General features: G+C 41.6%; 1 protein-coding gene across 8 annotated transcripts in view; it reads right to left on the minus strand.

Annotated features, from left to right (window-relative positions):
- Window positions 1-19696, minus strand: part of CSGALNACT1 (chondroitin sulfate N-acetylgalactosaminyltransferase 1) — a 353492-nt gene that overhangs the window by 248981 nt on the left and 84815 nt on the right. Inside the window, exon 3 of one of the 8 annotated variants that reach the window (XM_063607131.1) lies at window positions 7429-8969. The exons of the other annotated variants lie outside the window; for them this stretch is intronic. The gene's annotated coding sequence lies outside the window, so the exon portion shown is untranslated. The remainder of the gene's footprint in view (window positions 1-7428; window positions 8970-19696) is intronic. 8 annotated transcript variants of the gene reach the window in all.

Here is a 19696-nt window from a genome sequence, read left to right on the forward strand (position 1 = left end):
CTGTCTCCTTGGACACTGGTCCCATTGTCCCCCTCAGACTCCTTTCTCATGGCCTGTTGTGTGCCTCAGGGGCCTACCCTGCACCCTCATCCAATCCCATAGCTGTAAGTCTCATCTATATGTGTTGAGAACCAAATCACAATCTTCAGCTGCGGCCAGGTGCAGTGGCTCATGCCTGTAATCCCAGCACTTTGGGAGGCCAAGAGGTATGGATCACTTGACCCCAGGAGTTAGAGACCAGCCTGGGCAACATGGTGAGATCCCATTTCTACAAAAAGTTAAAAAAATTTGTGGGTGTGGTGACACACATCTGTAGTCCCAGCTACTTGTGAGGCTGAGGCGGAGGGATTGCTTAAGCCCAGGGGATCAAGGCTACAATCGGTGAACCATGATTTTGCCACTACACTCCAGCATGGGTGAATGAATGATACCTTGTCTCAAAAAAAAAAAAATCTTCAGCTGTAGATTTCTGTACATTTCTCTTGAGCATCAAATCCTTCTATCCAATACCTACCCACATCTCCCCTTAGTTATCATAAAGTATAGGAGGATGACTATAGGTGTTCACTGTCTGACATGCCTCCATTCCCCTCTCCCCTTCCTTGTAAGGAAACCATGCTAGGTTCACAGAAAGCAAATCCCAGCCTCCTCCCACAGGGACCCTGAAAGTCCAAAGCTGATCCTGCAACGCCTAAGGTGTGCCCACTGCATGAAAAGCTGCCTTGTTCAATCATCACTGAAAACACACGAACCGACTGCTTTCAGAGTGCTTGAGGACCTCCACATTATGACATCGATGTGAGTCAGTAAGTCAGTAACAGTCACTGAACATAACATTTTCCAGCTGTTTCTCCAAATTCAAAATAAACAACAGAAACTGGAAATGCTCAATCACTTTCTTACAAGGTCATGTCCAGTTAGCATGGTAACAAGCTTTGAATTTCAAATAGGAAGGGAAGGAGTTCCAACAGACTCAATGTTTAACCTTTAATATCTGCCCAAATCCTACCATTAAGTCTGAATGTGTGTGACGCACTGGAAAGAGAAAAGCTTTCGAATCAGGTGAACCTAAATCCAGATCACAGCAGCCCCAACTCCTTAATGGTTGAGTGACCAGGATAAATTATGTTTTCCTTGGTTCCCCCATGTTTAAAATGAGGATGTTGTAGGGTATTTAAATATTTAAATTAGGTAATTATTTTTGAGAGGGGGTTTTGCTCTATAACTCAGGCTGGAGTGCAGTGTTGTGATCTCAGCTCACTTGAACCTCTGCCTCCAGAGCTCAAGCTATCCTCCCACCTCAGGCTCCCAAGTAGCTGGGACTACAGGCATGCACCATACGCCCAGCTAATTTTTTGTATTTTTGGTAGAGACAGGGTTTTGCTATGTTGCCCCGGCTAGTCTTGAACTCCTGAGCTCAAGCAGTCCTCCCGGCCTTGGTCTCTCAAAGTGCTAGGATTACAGGCATGAGCCACTGTGCCCAGCCTAAATCAGGTAATTTTTTAAAGTAAAATTTTTCATAAGTATCGAATAAAGCAAAATATTAGTAATCAAGATTTCAAAGAAAGTATTCCTCTAGTTCTACTAAAAAAAAAAATTCTAAAATCACCTGATGGTAGACCAGAATTGAAAAGGAAGAAAGACTGACATACATTCCTTTATTTAACAAATGGGTATCAAAATACATTGAGTAATAAGCCAATAGATGTTAGGGAAGTCATTTTTGTAGAACACCATGGCCTAATTGCTCTTTGGAAAATAGTGATTAGCAGAAGTCATTTTCCTGGAATGGTGCAAAGATTTTCCTCTGTAGAAGACATCTCTGACTCCATGATGATAGGATGAAAGTTCTGCCAAGCTACTCTACACTTCAGGCACTGAGACACCAACAAATCCAAGCCCTTTATGACACGGTATGCCATCACTCAAGAGAAGGCTCTTACCCACTCTGACAGTCTTTCTCAACTATACAGTCACAATGCACCTTCCTATTTGCTAGTTGGGTGTTATTTTTCTTTTGAGGTAGGGTCTCACTCTGTTGCGCAGGCTGGAGTGCAGTGGCACCATCATGGCTCACTGCAGCCTTGACCTCCTTGGCTCAATCAATCCTCCCATCTCAGCCTCCCAAGTAGCTGGAACTAAGGCATGTGCCACCATTCCCCACTAATTTTTACATATACATCTATATGCACACATATATATGCACATATACACACACACACACATATATATATATTTGCAGAGACAGAGTTTTGCCATGTTGCCTATGCTATAGTCTCAAACTCCTGTCCTCAAGTGACCTGCCCTCAGCCTCTCAAAGCTCTGGGATTACAGGCATGAGCCACCAACCCAGCTGCTAGTCTTCTTTAATTCTTTGTGAAAAATTTGTGAAAAGCGAAAAATTTTTTTCACTTATTGTACAAAAATATTCCAACTATCTCTTCAAGGCTATGGAACACAGAAATATGAATAAAACATGCAGCTCTCAGTCTGGTAATAGGAGACTTAAAAATAATAACAAAAGGTAGAAATTTGTGATCAATGTGCCACTACTATGCTAATTCAAAGGAGGGGACCATTTGGGGTTAGAATTGGGGGATTCAGGGGTGTCTTCTCAGAGGATAGAGTATTTCAGTTAAACTTTGGAGGTTGAGCAGGATTTGATAGGGCAGAATGGAAGGGGTTACATTACAAGCCTAGGTGAGGGCAACTTGTGCTTCACACAACTCTGGGAACTCCATTCACTTCAGTCATCATGGACTCTCATGTTATGAAAAGTTTCTGACCAATAGCAACAAAGTGTCTGAAGATAGGATTGCCTTTTGCTAATCTGCACAATGTTATATCAACAAGCAGCATGGCTGCCTCTCAAAAACTGCAAGAAAATTTGATTCTCTCAAATCCTGTGAGCAAACAGAGGGAAAAAGATCTATCCTAAAAGTCTGGAATCAAAACCTAGCCCTCATATAGGACCTCTAGTCCAATTCACCATTTTTATATGGCCTGAAAAACCTCAAGCCAAAAAAAATAATTTTAAGGTGGTTCCAGGTTGCTAGTGCCAAAAGAAACTTAGCAGTAGCAAACAAATTTTCTGTAGAGGAACCCATCTTCGATCTTGACCTCAAAGAGGCCCCACAGGTAAATATTCAGGAAACTGAATTCACACTTAAAACACACATGTGTACGCGCATGCACACACACACAGTGACCAAGAACCAGGAGAAACTACCCGCCCCCCCCCCACACACACAACAGATCAGCAAAGACTTCAAACATTAGAATTATCAAACATGAAATATCAAACAATCATGTCTAAAAGAAATAAAAAGTAGCAATTTATAAAGTGAGTATGAAATAAGAAACTATTAAAAATAAGCAGCTTTTTAAAATAGCTAAATAGAACTTTTAGAAATCAAACCATGTAGGCCAGATGCAGTGGCTCACGCCTGTTATCCCAGCACTTTGGGAGGCCAAGGCGGGTGGATCACAAGGTCAGGAGTTCCAGACCAGCCTGGCCAACATGGTGAAACCCTGTTTCTACTAAAAATACAAAAATTAGCTCGGCTTGGTGGCACATGCCTGTAGTCCCAGCTATTCAGGAGGCTGAGGCAGGAGAATCACCTCCCAGGAGGCAGAGGTTGCAGTGAGCCGAAATCATGCCACTGCACTCCAGCCCAGGCAACAGAGTAAGACTCCATCTCATTAAAAAAAAAAAAAAAAAAAAAAAAAAAAGGAAAACAAATAAAACCATGTAAAATAAGTAAAACTTAAAACAAAGAATTTTTTTATTACTAAACTAGACACAGGTGAAGAGACAATTTGTGCACTTGGAGATAGAGCTGTAGAAATCCAGAATAAACCAGAGAAAGACACAGATAAACTGAAAGAGAGATTAGAAGACATGAGGATGTCAAACATGTCTAACAGATCCAATCGAATTTCTATGAGAAAAGGAAAGAATGGATCAGAGGCAAGATGTGAAGAAATAATGGTTGGATATTTTCTAGAATTGACAAAAAACATCAATCTAAAGTTGCAGAAGATCCAATAACAAACTCACCATACCTAATATATCATAGACACCACAGAACACCAAAGACAAATGCACAAATAGTCAGAATGAAAAGATGGATTATCTTTAAAGGAACAACAGCCCCATTTCTCAACAGCCACAGTGGAAGTCAAAATCCAGTATAAAATACCTTCCATGTGAAGAGAGAAAGTAAATCTCAATCTAGCATTGGTACTATGTCAGAAAACATCTTAAGAATAAGGGCAAAACAAATCTGAGGAAAGAATGTTCTAGACAGTGTTGTAAGACCCTGGGGCAAAACAAGAAGTGCTAGGAGATGAGGACAGACATAGCATGCGGGGGCAAATTATATGGGTTTTTATAGGCAATCTTAAGGACCTCCACTTTTCCACTGGGAAAATAAGTGGAGGGTCCAACAGAGCACCTTGGGCACCCCCGATGGGGTTTCCAGGCCATTGTTAGATGGCCTGGGGGCACAGAAGACTCAGGCATCAGCTTGGTGGTCTAACTAGCTGATATTTTAAGGTCTCTTTCAACCTTGAAATCATTATTCAGGCAGAACAGTGATGGAATAATTAATTACTCTAGACTGAATATGTGTGCCCTCTCACCCTCCATCCAAAACAAAAAAAAAAAGTCCTGTTAAAGACCCAACCCCCAATGTGATAGATTTGGAGATGGGGCCTTTGGAAAGTGATTAGGGCTAGATGAGGTCATGAGGGTGTGCCCTTATAATAGAATTAGTGCCCTTATAAAGCAAAGGCCATGTGCACACACAGCCAGGAGGTAGCTGTCTGGAAGCCCCCAACAGGAACCAAATAAGCTAGCACCTTGAACTTGGACTTCCCAACCCCCAAATTGAGAAAATACATCTGTTATGGTATTATGTAAGCCCAAGGTGATTAATGTAATTTATTATTTCACCAACCATACTTTAACTATGTTTCAAGATAACAGTTACCAAGAAAAGTCAAAGAGAGGAATCTCAAAAACCAAACAAGAGGCCGGGCATGGTGGTTCATGCCTGTAATCCCAGCACTCTGGCAGGCCAAGGCAGGTGGATCACCTGAGGTCAGGAGTTTGAGACCAGCCTGGCCAACATGGAGAAACCCCATCTCTAATGAAATCACAAAAGTTAGCTGTGCATGGTGGTGCACACCTGTAGTCCCAGCTACTTGGGAGGCTGAGGCACGAGAATCACTTGAACCTGGGGGGCAGAGGTTACAGTGAGCTGAGATCACGACACTGCACTCCAGCCTGGGTGACAAAGCAAGGCCCTGTCTCAAAACAACAACAACAACAACAAAAAAACACTACCACCACCACAAGCAACAGCTATGCTTCTCCATATTCATTAGCTATGACATTCAGCAAGCTTCAACTACTTTAAGGGAATTGAGGCTGAAAAGTGATACGTAGTGTTCATCTTCCAACACTTATCTGGTAAATCTTTCTAAGTTAAATAGGTCTTTGGGGCATGATATTCAAAAGCCAGTACCTGGTAGCTAGTTACACCTGTTGGAGCTGTGAATAACCAGCTTCATAAATGTTTTTTTTCCCAGTCATCTGAGTAATGAAATCTCTTGTTAAATTCTCACTGAAAAGGCAGGGCTCCCCCCAACCCACCCACCACCTTACATGTCTTTGCCATGTACATTTTCTATAGGATGATATTGACATTTTAAAGTTTGATGTACCATTAGAGGGATACATGTATTTTGGCCAAATTTAATCAGGGTATCTCACATAAGCTGAGTATACGTAGCATTTCTTTGTTCACCACATTAGATCCATACTAGAAAGCAAGACTAACTCAGCTCCATTTTGCCTGTGTCTTGCATTATTTCCCATTGGTCACTCTTGATTTCAAGCAACACTTTCTTCATCCCAACTATGTCAGATTCTTACTTGGGCTCCTTCCCTTATCCTAGGTGCTATCCACACTCTTTTTGCATCAACCCAAGACATGAATTCTCATTGCCAATTCAAACTCTTCTACAAAGGCTTTTGTGACAAACTGTGTGTGTTTCCGACAGAACTGAGTATTTCCCAGGCATAGACAATTAGTCATATGAATCCCCCAGAGTTTCTATCTCTGTACTGGAAGTGAGTCTAAAAATATTTGAATTGAATCTGCCTGAATCACATAAGTTACCACAAAAGTGCTTTTCAACAAAATCAGGTATCAGCTTAAATTCTCATCTTCTCTTTTACATACGAGTATAGAATACACATCCCATGAATCTCTGCCTACATTATTGGCTAAAGGCTGGCAGGTCATCCAGCTTTTCCTGTTGTTGCTTAAGAGCACCAGCCTGGCATGCAGCTCAGAGCACTGTCTGCCCAGACTGTGACCAAAGCACATAACCCTCCAGCAGTGCATCTCTCAGGGGAGATCGCTGCTTCCTGCTAATCCCAGATTGCCTACTTATCCTCTTGCCTGAAGAGATGGCAGCAAATCATGGCAAAAATACTGCCTCACATTTACCGAATACTTATTATATGCTAGACTGTAGCCGCTTTCTTTGTGGTAGTTCATTTACTACTCTAACAAGTACAAGGTAGTACTATTATTGTCCCAGCCTTATAGATGGGGAAACTGACACATGGGGAAGTTAAGTCAATTGCCCAGTCTTACAGCTAGGATGTGGCGAAGCCATGACTTAATGGTCAATCCGTGGGGCTTCAGAGTTCACATTCTTGTCCACAATTCCATACCCACATAAATACAGGGCATTCTATATTATTCCATATATCCTGCCATGGGATCAGAGAAAACTCAATAAATGTCTGCCTCACCAAAAAAGATGAGAGGATGGAGCAGATGAAAGAGTGCAGTCTGGGGACCAGACAAACTTGAGTTACAGTCCAAGATCTTAACTGCACAGCCTCAAGCAAATTACTTAATCCCCCTAAGCCTTAATTTCTTCATCTGTAAATTGGGGATAATTATACCTTCTGTCACTGCTGATGAGTGGCAGAAATAAGACTCAACCCTGTAATCTTTCTGTAACACTATGGTGCCACAGCCTCTAAAAGATTATCATCTTCAAAAATTGGGAGGAATACCAATGCTTTGCTGTAGCCAGGTGATTTGGGGGTAACTGTAGCCCCAACCAGAAACTTCTGGTCCTGGTACATCTAAAGAGTCTGGGGTTCTGAGTTAATTTGTGTGCCATCATGCAGGACCCACTAGGTAGCAAGGAAACGCTCCCCTCTTACTCACAAAAGCTCCAGTTGTTACAGGCACATTCTCAGAGCCTACCTCCCCATGATCCCTGATATTAAAGGCAATGACATGGTAGATGAAAATCACCAGTCCCTAGAACATCAGTGGCTCCTTTGTCCAAAAGGACACACTCCCTTCTACACACAGGAAAACACAAGGTTCTTACATGGGTGTACATTCCCAAAACCTCCAGAATGACCTCATTCTATGGCACAAGGACCGTTCAGGTTTGTTTGTTTGTTTTGTTGTTTTTTGAGGCAGAGTCTTGCTCTGTTGCCCAGGCTGGAGTGTAGTGGCGCAATCTCAGCTCACTGCAACCTCCGCCTCCTGGGTTCAAGCGAATTTCCTGCTTCACCCTCCCAAGTAGCTGGGACTACAGGTGCATGCCACCACACCCGGCTAATTTTTTTTTTTTTTTTTTTTTTTTTTTTTAGTAGAGACAGCGTTTCACCATGTTGGCCAGGATGGTCTTGATCTCCTGACCTTGTGATCTGCCCGCCTCAGCCTCCCAAAGCGCTGGGATTAGAGGCGTAAGCCACCACTCCCAGGAGGACCATTCAGTTCTATCACCCTGGAGCCACAAGGCCTCTCCCAGAGCCTCATCTCTCCAGCCTTGCAATGGCCTGGAAACTGGGTAGGGACTCTGCCCAGAGCATGTGAAGAGGAGTCACCTACTGCTGTCACCTGGCCCAGTTCCTGAGTGGAATGCTGCAAAGTCCTAAGTTCTCCTGCGTGGCACTGATGAAAGGGATTTATTAAATGAAGGTAAAAACTCTCAATGAAAAACTGTCTTCAATCTAAGGAATGCACCAAACCCACAGTGCTCGTATGAGGGTTGGTATCCTGGCCCATAGCTGCTCCAGGACCTTTCAAATGTTCTGTAATACAGTACTATTCCCGCTATGTGGAGTTTAAGTAATACAAGTGACTTGTGGCCTGGATTGCATGGGACATAGGATAGCCATCCCAGATCTTCATTCATGATCATCTATGCCATGCTCTTTATGACAATGGGACAAGCACATGGAATATTCTGTTCACATGGGAGGATATTGCCATTCCTTTCCATGAATCCAGAAGGTCAGGTAAGGTCTTCGTTTCCAGTAGAAGCTGCTTACAGATGTGCCACTCATTTCAAATCACGGATATGCCTTGCCTTTCTATTTCTCCCACCAGTTTCACCAGTGTCTGGGCCTCTATGTGAACAGTTTCTCCTCATATATAACCTCAACTTATTTTGACCAAGACTTCTCCTTCATCCTAATAGTTCAAGATTTGGTGAAGCCTATTTCCATAGCAGTCATTCCCCTTCCTGGTGTTCACTATCCTGGGATAAGAGCTGAGGTATTTTTAACCATCCCTACCAGCAGCAACCCCTTTCCCACTATTAAAGTTGCCCCCACCACCACCCCCCCACATCTTCAGCAGCTTCAGCTCTTTATTGAAATCCAGCAACTGAGGCTAGGTGCGGTGGGGCTCACACTGGTAATCCCAGCACCTTGGGAGGCCAAGGCAGGTGGTCAACATGGTGAAACCCCATCTCCACTACAAATACAAAACTAGCCAGGCATGGTAGTGTGCACCTGTAATCTCAGCTACTCAGGAGGCTGAGGCAGGAAATCACTTGAACCCGGGAGGCAGAGGTTGCAGTGAGCCGAGATCATACCACCGCACTCCAGTCTGGGCGACAGAGAAAGATTCTTGCCTCTAAAAAAGAAAGAAAAATATCTGAAATCCAGCAACCAAAACAATTACAACAAGGTTTTATGTTCTCAACACTCCTACTGATGTAAGAATCAAAGTTAAACTGTTAGGCTGATGTTTGGGTGAAAAAGGTTCACATCATCCAATAATTGGATGCAACCTAAATAGTTAACTATTCTTTACTAGGAAGCAGTGTACTCCTTTCTTAGGAAGACCTCCTATTCTATTATTTCCTCTTTGCTGATAGGAAACCTTTAAATCCTGAAGTGAAACATCTGTGCCTGCTAAGTGGATGCTAGGGTGTGTGTGGTAAACATATCTGAAAGACCTATTTGTCCTGTTTCCATCTTTGGGCAACAGTGGTCCACACTGGTAATACTCACCTTTGGCTCTGTCTTCACCATCCACTCTGAGCGGCGGGGAGACAGCGCACCCATCAGCTGGGGCACTAGCACAGCTGCCCTATTCTCCCCCCATTCAGGAGGTCATGCCACACATCCAGCTACTCTGAGCCTTCAACCACTCCCACGAAACAATGAGGCTATGTCAAAGGCAGACACCCAAACATCTGTTTGCAGTGTCAGGCACATCTGTAATGATGCAAGGAAAAGGAAAGGGGGAAAAAAGTGCTAGTGCTACAAATGCCTGGAAGGGGTTGCAAAGAACGATGCAGGATGCTCTCTATCAATCTATTGCGTTCCTCATTAGTCATGATCACTGCCTCCACAATGCCCCAGATCCCTCTGTGGCATTCAGGAGTCATGCCACTCTGCCTCTACCATGCCCAGTTGGAGAAACATTTCCATGGAACAGCAGTCTATTAAAAAAGATAACTACACTTGTGAAGATGGATTTTTCCATCTTCCATGACCCTAGGGTCAGGCTTGTACTTAATGGTACCTGAGGTTTTTTTCTCCCCTTCCTATGATGGTTGAAGGATACAATACTACGAAAACCCTGTTTTCTTTGGGTGCTTTTAAGTCCTCTTCTCGCCAAAATCTAAAAATAAAACTTACTGAAAAATCATTCACTACAAGTAAATATATTCAGAGCAAATTTTAAGTTTAAAGCGGTCAATGACTAACATCCCAATTTTCCTTTCCCCCTAGCATGAGAGGTTCCTACAAGCAGCTCTGTTTCAAAGAGCGTAGCATTCATGCTTCCACAGGGAAGAAACAGGCAATTCTAGAGCTGACAGCCTGGGTACAGTGGTACCTCCTTAAGCTTCAAATTCACATCCTGTACAAAGATTTGAGGAATGATTACCAACTGGGGAGGAAGACAGACACTAGGGAAAAGTACATACAACATACTTAAAGAGACAAATGTATTACCTGGAATAACTTGAGGAAAACGCAATACTACATTTCTATTGTGCAAACAGTTTCAATTGATCAAGAAGGAATCTTAGGCATGAGAACAGATAAGAGCCAGATAGATAATGCAGCCCTTCTCCTCCATCCCACAATTCTCTCCTCTTCATGTTTGCTATGGTCCCAACATGACCTTCAGATGTGGGTTCAGATGCCAGACCCTGGCAGTTTTAAAACAGACAAATGTCACTCTTGTACAAAGAGTAGAAGTGACACCATCTTCACAGAGAAATCTTTTCCAATTACCAGTAGACAGGCTGACTCCCAACTGGTGAAAGTGCGGGCCAGGGGTAGGCCAGGACACCCTCCACACCCTGCCAGGTGCCCACACAATGGCTCGGCCCAGGCTCCTGGAAAGAGTTTATTTGCCATTACTTCTTGATATTGATATCCTCTCCTAAATGTTCCTTAGACTCACATTTTATGTTGAACGTGTTTTTCAAAGCTGTAAATCTAGGAATGGAATTGAGACATTACTAGTTTAACAGGATTGCAGGATGAAGAAATGGCATTTTGCAAACTAAAACCACAATGAGATCATCTTACAGCAGTCAGAATGGCTACTATTAAAGAATCAAAAAATAACAGACGTTGGCGAGGAGGTGGAGAAAAGGCAACACTTCTACACTGCTGGTGGGAATGTAAATTAATACAGCCTTCAAGGAAGACAGTGTGGAGACTTCTCAAAGAACTAAAAATACAACTACCATTTGAACCAGCAATCCCACTACTGGGTATCTACCCAAAGGAAAAATCATTACATTAAAAAGACACCTGCCCTCCTATGTTTATCCCAGCACCGTTCACAACAGCAAAGATATGGAATCTAAGTATTCACCAACGTATGCTTAAAGAAAATGCAGTGTGGATATATGTACACAAACACACACACACATATACACAATGGAATACTACTCAGCCACAAAAAAAGAATGAAATAATGTCTTTTGTAGCAACATAGTTGGAACTGGAGGTAATTATCTCAAGTGAAATAAATCAGACACAGGTCAAATAAGCGAGAAAATGCAGTATAAGTGTGAGCTAAATAATGTATATGCATGGATACAGAGTGTACAACAATAGACATTGGAGATTACAAATGGGAGGATGGGGGGTGAGAGACAACAAATTACTTAATGGGTACAATGTATACTATTTGGGTGATGGCTACAGTAAAAGTCCAGACTTACCACTATGTAATACATTCATGTAACAAAAATGCACTTGTACTCGATTTATTTTTTGACAGGGAGTTTCACTCTTGTTGCCCAGGCTGGAGTGCACTGGGATGACCTTGGCTCACTGCAACCTCTACCTCCCAAGTTCAAGCGATTCTTCTGCATCAACCTCCTGAGTAGGTGGGATTACAGGCATGTGCCACCACGCTCGGCTAATTTTTGTATTTTTAGTGCAGACGGTGTTGTACCCCTTAAATTTATACAAAATCAAAGAAAAAAATACCATTTTTACTCAACTTCAAAGTATACTGATAGGTAAATCCAGGGATTAAAAAGACAAACTTCTTTGTAGAAGTATTCACAGCCAAGTTACATTAAATGCCACAGCTCTTTTGGGCTTCCAACACAGTATTTTAAGTGGTTACAAATGTCTGTTTATGAACAGCTCGCTTCCTAAGATAACGTCCAGGGCCAAAACTCAGAAGGAGTGAGAAGAGGCAACTGCCTCAAAGGTACTCAGGCTGCGGGTAAACATTTGACGGAATAAATGCTCTTTATTCACAGCCTGTGTTGAAATCTCCCTAAGGATGACTCACCATGCCTTTTCCCAACATCAGGCCCAGGAAGCCACGGACTTTCCCATGTCATCACTGACTTGCAAGCCTGGGACAAAACCACAGTCCACCCAGCACAGAACTTGGTTCTGCGACCAGAACCAAAGATGAACTTGTACCCTAGGAAGATGTGTCTTCTAAGCCTGACAAAGGACATCAATTTTGCCCATTCCTCTCTCTCAATTCATAATAGAAGGGTTTGTTTAATTACACCTGGGATAATGAATAACTAAAAATGTGTTCTCCGCTACATAAACAGAACACATTCTCTATTCATTTACAGTTAACATTTCAACTTCCTCTTAGTCTCACCTCCCAGGACAAGGTCAATGGACCCACATTCATCTAACCACATTCTCGATTTTCCAGGCTTCTTATTTTCTCCATCTTTTTTCTAGTTGAAGATTCCTCATCGTTTTAGACTTTCTTCATCACAGCTCTCACATGGCAGTCCAGATTTGGGTTATTTTTATTCTTTTTGGAGTTATTTCAAGTTGTTTGTCTAGTTTTAATCCAGGCAGACTTCAAGATTTTTCCCTTTGTTCCTGTGCAACACTGGTGAAAGGAGGGTGCTCCACGGAAGCTGGATTTGAATGCTAGAAAAGGAACAAGGTATTCTAACAGTGTTCTTGCCACAACTTTCACCGTCAGACCTTAAAATCTGAGTGCTGTAGGGAAATTAAAACCATCTATTGTCCTCACATTATAACTAGAGGAATAGAAGCCCAGACAAAATCAAACAACTTGCTCCAGCTCCTATGAAGAAAACCCTGTCTCTTCTACTGCTTCCTATTCTATTTAGCTACCTCACCCAATTCATCTATTAACATCTTCTCAGCCAGGTGTGGTTGCTCATACCTGTAATCCCAGCACTTTTGGAGGCTGAGGCAGATAAATCACTTCAGCTCAGGAGTTCAGACTAGCCTGGCCATCATGATGAAACCCTGTCTCTACTAAAAAATATAAAGATTAGCCAGGTGTGGTGGTGAGTGCCTGTAATCCCAGCTACTCAGGAGGGAGAGGAGGTGGGCGGATAGCTTCAACCCAGGAGGCAGAGGTTACAGTGAGCCGATGTTGTGCTAGTGCACTCCAGCCTAATTGACAAACCAAGACTGTCCTGGGAGAGAAAGAGAGGAAAGAGAGGAAAGAGAGGAAAGAGAGGAAAGAGAGGAAAGAGAGGAAAGAGAGGAAAGAAAGAAAGAAAGAAAGAAAGAAAGAAAGAGAAGGAGAGAGAGAGAGAGAGAAAGAAAGAGAAGGAGAGAGAGAGAGAGAAAGAAAGAAAGAAAGAAAGAAAGAAAGAAAGAAAGAAAGAAAGAGAAAGAAAAGAAAAGAAAAGAAAAGAAAGAAAGGGAGGAAGGGAGGAAGGGAGGAAGGGAGAGAGAGAGAGAGAAAGGAAGAAAGAAAGGAAAGAAAGAAAGAAAGAAAGAGAAAAGAAAAGAAAGAAAGAAAGGGAGGAAGGGAGGAAGGGAGGAAGGGAGGAAGGGAGGAAGGGAGGAAGGGAGGGAGAGAGAGAGAAAAAGAAAGAAAGAAAGAGAAAGAGAAAGAAAGAAATCTCATCACAATATTAAAAGACATAATTTCAGCCAGGTGCAGAGGCTCATGCCTGTAATCCCAGCAAGTTGGGAGGCAGAAGTGGGTGGATCGCTTGAGCTCTGGAGTTTGAGACCAGCCTGCCAAACATGGCGAAACCCCATCTCTACAAAAAAAAAAAAAAAAAATACAAAAATTAGCTGGGTGTTGTGGCACATGCCCCTCATTCCAGCTACTCAGGAGGCTGAGTTTAGGGGGACTGCTTGAGCCCAGGAGGTTGAGGCTGAAGTGAGCTGAGATCACACCACTGTACTCCAGCCTGAGCAACAGAGCAAGACCCTGTCTCAAAAAACAAAAATCAAGACATTATTTCTATTCTACCTTAGTGCTTAAAGAGTGAAGTGACTTAATTATGACTTCTCACAACGGTAAGAGAACAATGAACTGCAATGAAAGTCAGTCGTGTTCCACCCCCTTTGAACCAAGGCTGATGAATTATGAACAAGTCAAGGCCCTTAATGCAACATGACCACAAAATGGCAGTAAGGAGAAGGTACTTGAAACCCTAAGACTAACGTCTCTTCCTCAGATGAGGAGAGCTTTCAAAGAGCTGTAAAGGTCATTTGCTGCTTCGTGAGCAAGAATGTAAAAATCATAGGCCATAAATCACTAACTTAAGCCACAGAGAATGGAATGTAAGATTATACCATCCACATATTTTCATTATAAGGGTATTACATACAGGTAAGAATTCAAAAATCTGATAAAGCATATAAAAAAGTATTAAACTCAATGAACGATCATGGAATTTCCTCCAACTAAATATTTTAAGAAGAAATAGAATTAAAGCACAGATCACAACTGTGAAAATGAGCATAGTGAAGTTGAACTGAAGGAACCCTAACCATTCAAATATTAGAAGAAGCTAGAAAGAAAGAATATAAAAACCTGACCAGCATATATTACATCCTTTAACTTTTCCAGAGAGAGAAATACAACTGGCTCCCAAATATGAAACATGGTCATCTACACAATGAAAAATAGTTTTCATAGATTTTTCCTATATTTTGTTCAAAAATGCAAAAAAGGAATGGTAAAATCACACAGCATCTCATCACTGCTTTCCTCTGTTCCTTTAATTGCACCCTCATCTCTGCAGTCACCTCAGGGACAAAGTTTGGGGACAGACACCCCTCAGCTTCCTTAGCCACTCATAGCTCAATCTCTGTCTTGCACATACATGCACGGTTACACACACACACACACACAACTTTATCAAAAAAGGCAATCATTCCACATGAGCCTTTGTTTTTGTAATTTTAGAATTTAAAAACTAAAAAATTAGTAAGAAGTTGAATCCTTAAGTAACATAAGAAAAAAGTATTCTTAAATAACTGATCAATTACTTCATGAGTAAACTCAAACCCAAAGATTCCTAGCTGTATACATCTAAACTGCCAATCTATTTTATTTTCATTTTTGAGACCAAGTCTTGCTCTGTCGCACAGGTTGGAATGTAGTGGCATGATCTTGGCTCACTGCAACCTACACCTCCTCAGTTCAAGCAATTCTCCTGCCTCAGCCTCCCAAGTAGCTGGCATTAAAGGCGAGAGCCACCATGCCTGGCTGATTTTTGGATTATTAGGAGATGGGGTTTCACCATGTTGCCCAGGCTGGTCTTGAACTCCTGACCTCAGGTGATCCACCAGACTAGGCCTCACAAAATGCTGGGATTACAAGAGTGAGCCACCGTGCCCAGCCTGCCAATTTATTTAAAATGGGAAAATGGGATCAATCACTTTGGATAAGGAACACCCTTCTTGAAATACTAGGAAACCTTTTGAAATACTGTAATAATCTATGAATTTCCAGTGATCAAAGTATTAATTTCTCACCAAAATGCTTCTGCAGAAAAACAACTTATTACAGATGAATATTTACAGGCTCTCAAACAAATTCTGCGTAAAACAAAAGGTCTCAGATACAGCAGGCTTCTTGGAGTCTAGACATGTGGATTTCATTCAAAAATATGTTGATAATTTGCTATTTGGCTTTGAGAAAATAATTTAATCATTGAAAATTTACCTCCATTTCCCCAATAGGAATTTGAGTAGATTTGCAAATGCAAGCACTAGTCTAACCCAGCAGACATGCAACCACAGAAAAGAAAAATGACTACCATCTATGTTTCTGGAAGCAAACAACTTCCTCTTCAATTTTATTAATATGTACCCTTGCTTAATAAATTTCATCCTGAGATGGAGGACACTATCATAAAAACTACAAACATTCAAAGCACGTGGTTACTCTACCAAATCAAATAAAAACTGTAAACCGTTTCTAATTTTTTTGTTGTTGTTTGTTTGGTTTTTATTTTGGAGATGGAGTCTCCCTCTGCCACCCAGGCTGGACTGCAGTGGCACGACCTTCCTTCACTGCAATGTCTCCCTCCCAGGTTCAAGGGATTCTCCTCCTTCAGCCTCCTCAGTAGCTGGGATTAACAGGTGCCTGCCACCATGCCTGGCCAGTTTTTTGTTTGTTTGTTTTTGTTTTGCTTTTTTAGTAGAGATGGGGGTTTCACCACATTGGCCAGGCTGGTCTCAAACTCCTGACCTCCAATAATCCATTGGCCTTGGCCTGCCAAAGTGCTGGGATTACAGGCATGGGTCACTGTGCCCAGCTGTAAACCATGTCTTTCAGAAGCCATTTCTAATGTTGTGGCAACATTAATTTGCATGCTGAAAACAGCTTATTGCAGCATGAAAGCCCTCCAGATGCTATTCAAACTTACCTTTCAGTTTCATCTCCCAGCCCCTCACCTGCATGTCTCCTGCAGTCCTGTGGACAAACAACTCACTGTCCCCTCAAAATGCCTCCTTTCCCATTTCTTTTATATTTTATTATTTCCACCTGGAATTCTTTAATTATCCCATGTCTACCTACTCCTACCTACCAAAATTCCTAATTTTGTAGTTCATTGCCATGTCCCCTACTCCCTGCACATTTGCCTGTCCCCAGATCGCATGCAACTTCTTCCTTCTTTCAATCTGTAATGTGGCTTTCCTACTCATCCTGGGCGCTGTTTCTGCACTTATAATCCCACTTCGGAGAGTTCAGGGACTATTTTTAAATGACCTCCACAGTCTCCTTCAGTGCCCACTGCAGTACCTTATAACTAGTAGAATCTCAGTGAGCTTTTATGGAATTGAATAACCTGTTACATAAAATCCTCCTTCCCAAAAATCAATCTGTATTCCCCGAATAAAAATTGTACCATTTTAACAACAGAAGATTACTGCAGCCAAGTTATATCCTGAACATTTCACTTTAGTTTATTAGCTTTTTAAATGTTAATAAGAAAATGTCATTAAATATATATGTACATACATACATAATGCCTTCTAAGGTGCTGGAATCACTGCCCCTATATTATTCTTATGCCATCTCTGAAGGGTCAGAAATGACATTTATTTTATACACAGGAAACCAAGGATCAACCGACTAATAAGTAGGTGATATCAACCTTCAGACCAGAACTGATTATGCACTACTGAAGACAAAAAAAAAAAAGAGAAAATAGAAACCTTCTCTCAAGCAGCTTGTCATTTGCTTATAGAAAAAAGATAACACATGAGACAAGTACAGCATATGTGCTTAAAGCATTTCTATGGTTTCTGTCCTAAAATAGATTGAGCCAGATTCTACTTGCCTTCCAGCAGAAGTAGCTTTTGGCCCCTTTGGTTAATGTCCATTGTAAATATGGCTCCCCTGAAGCCCAGCTCCAAGAACTGCACTGTGTGCTTGGCCTACTCCACAAGGGCCATGAGGACTCAAGGGAGGACAAGGCCAGAGTAGTCACAGAAGACCCTAAAAGGAAGTCAAAACTCAAACTGGCATTAGATGAAAACAAAATTTGAAATGGTGACCAGAAAAAGTGCAGCCTAGAAAGGAGACAGAAGCCAGACTTGGAGATGGTTATTACCAGAATTAGCCCAGAGGGGAGGGCAGGAAGAGTTAAGTCAACTGACTGGCCTGAAGGGTGTTGGAAAGAGCCAGGGTGGAATGGGGAATAGAAAAGTCAAGGACAGGCTCAAAACCCAGCAGTCAGCTAAGCACAGAACCCATGCCAGACCCTGAAGGTTCTAAGATGGCCCTCGACAATATTCTCTGCCTGCAGCTGGAAGGCTTTGATTCTGCTCTCTTCAATCCTCTATTCAGCCATTACCTGCGGATGAACTAGTTAGGCGTACACGACAAATTCACAGGCAACAATGTTGTTTTCAAGCTCCAGTTACACAGGTAACCCATTTTTATTATGGAAAATATGGAAAACCCACAAGTAAAATTTATAAAGTTAACGCCCACCAGTATCATAATCCAACCACATTCCCTTCACTCGTTTATTCACCAAGTACAGTATTTATCAGAATCTGCTACACCCCAAATGTTGTTCTAGGCTTCTGGGACATATAGTGAGAAAAACAGACAAAAATCCATGCCCTCCCGCAACTTATATTCTATTAGGAAAGAAACACAAAAGTCACTGATAAACACAAATAATTGTCAAGTATGTTAAAAGGTAGTAGGGACGAAGTAAAGAGTAGAGCAGGGTAAAAGGATTGGGAGTGCAGGGGTGGTGGGGGGAGCTACAAACTTAGGGGAGTCAACTTGCTCTAAATTGAGAATATAGATTTACCAAATTGAGATCCTACTCTTTTATTGGCTTTTTTCCCACTTATCATATAATGAGGATATCCCCAAGCCATTAAATATTCTTTTGCAATATAACTTTTAATGACTGCAGAGAATTCCATCTCATGAATGTACCACATATGCACCATAATTAACTGTTCTACTCATTGGGGCAGTTAGATGCTTTTTAAAAAAGCTATTATAAATAATGCTTCCATTTCCTTGAAAGCAACATAAAGAGGTACATTTACATAGAATTTGGTACAAATAGTGTTAAGGCTCATGATATACTTGAGCTGCATAGGGCATCAGTATCTTAAAGCAATGTGCTCAGATTCTTTGTCTCCCTCTCTTTCTGTCAAGGTTCCTGCCTCCCACACATGGCAATTTTTTCCATCAAGCTCATGGAATTTCTTCGGCTTTCTCATCTCTCCATCAGCTTCTCTGTATATCAAATACTCTACGTATCAGAGGAGAACTCTTCCTTAGACGCCTAACACAGTAGCAGGAACAGAGAAGAACATGCAATACCCATTAGATTAATAAATGAACAAAAAAAAAATTGAGTGTTCATAAACACTCTGGCTTCCATACAGCCAGGGAGATGCCTGGCAATGTTTCTCTTCTCCCACCTTTCACCGTAAGGAGTGAGTCATATCTCAGACATATTCAGCATCGCTTTAACAAGACTGCAAAGTATTTCCCTGAATGCCTTTAGGATGCTGGAAACCACCATTCAACCTGGACAGCTAAAGAATACTACTGACTATCTAATATAAATGCTTAATAGCAGAAAACCCTTCCATTATTTTCCTTCTTTCCAGTCACTTATAGATGACATTTATATAATGCCTTACACTGGTAACATAAATGAAAAGCATCTTTTTAATAGTTCATAAACCAACATTCCGAATTCCAACCATAGCATTATTTAGCTGCTGCTCTTATCAAAAAGAAACTTATTTTTTATACTGTCACACCAAGATGAAAAAGCCTGAAAATGATTTGTAGAAAAGTTAGCAAACAAGAAAATACTGCACTCAAAAATAAAAAATAAAAAAACAGGCTACATCAGTTATTCATCACTTGAAGCTGCTTCAGTATGGGTTCATGCTACTGAGTGATTAGAGCTTCATTGCTTAGCCAATGGAAGCCTCTGAGTTTTAACCACTGTATCTCACTGCTTCTAGAAGTCTCAACATCCTCTTTCCAAGGCCCTCTTTTCAGAGTTCGAAGTGAAATCAAAGAGCCATCTCAAAACATTTCCTAATTTATAATGTAGCCTTAGAACAAGGGGCAAATGTCGTCTTACACACACCAGCAGTGAGAACACACACCCGCGG

This window comes from Pan paniscus, chromosome 7 (genome assembly GCF_029289425.2).
Source record: "Pan paniscus chromosome 7, NHGRI_mPanPan1-v2.0_pri, whole genome shotgun sequence".
Lineage (NCBI taxonomy): Eukaryota > Metazoa > Chordata > Mammalia > Primates > Hominidae > Pan > Pan paniscus.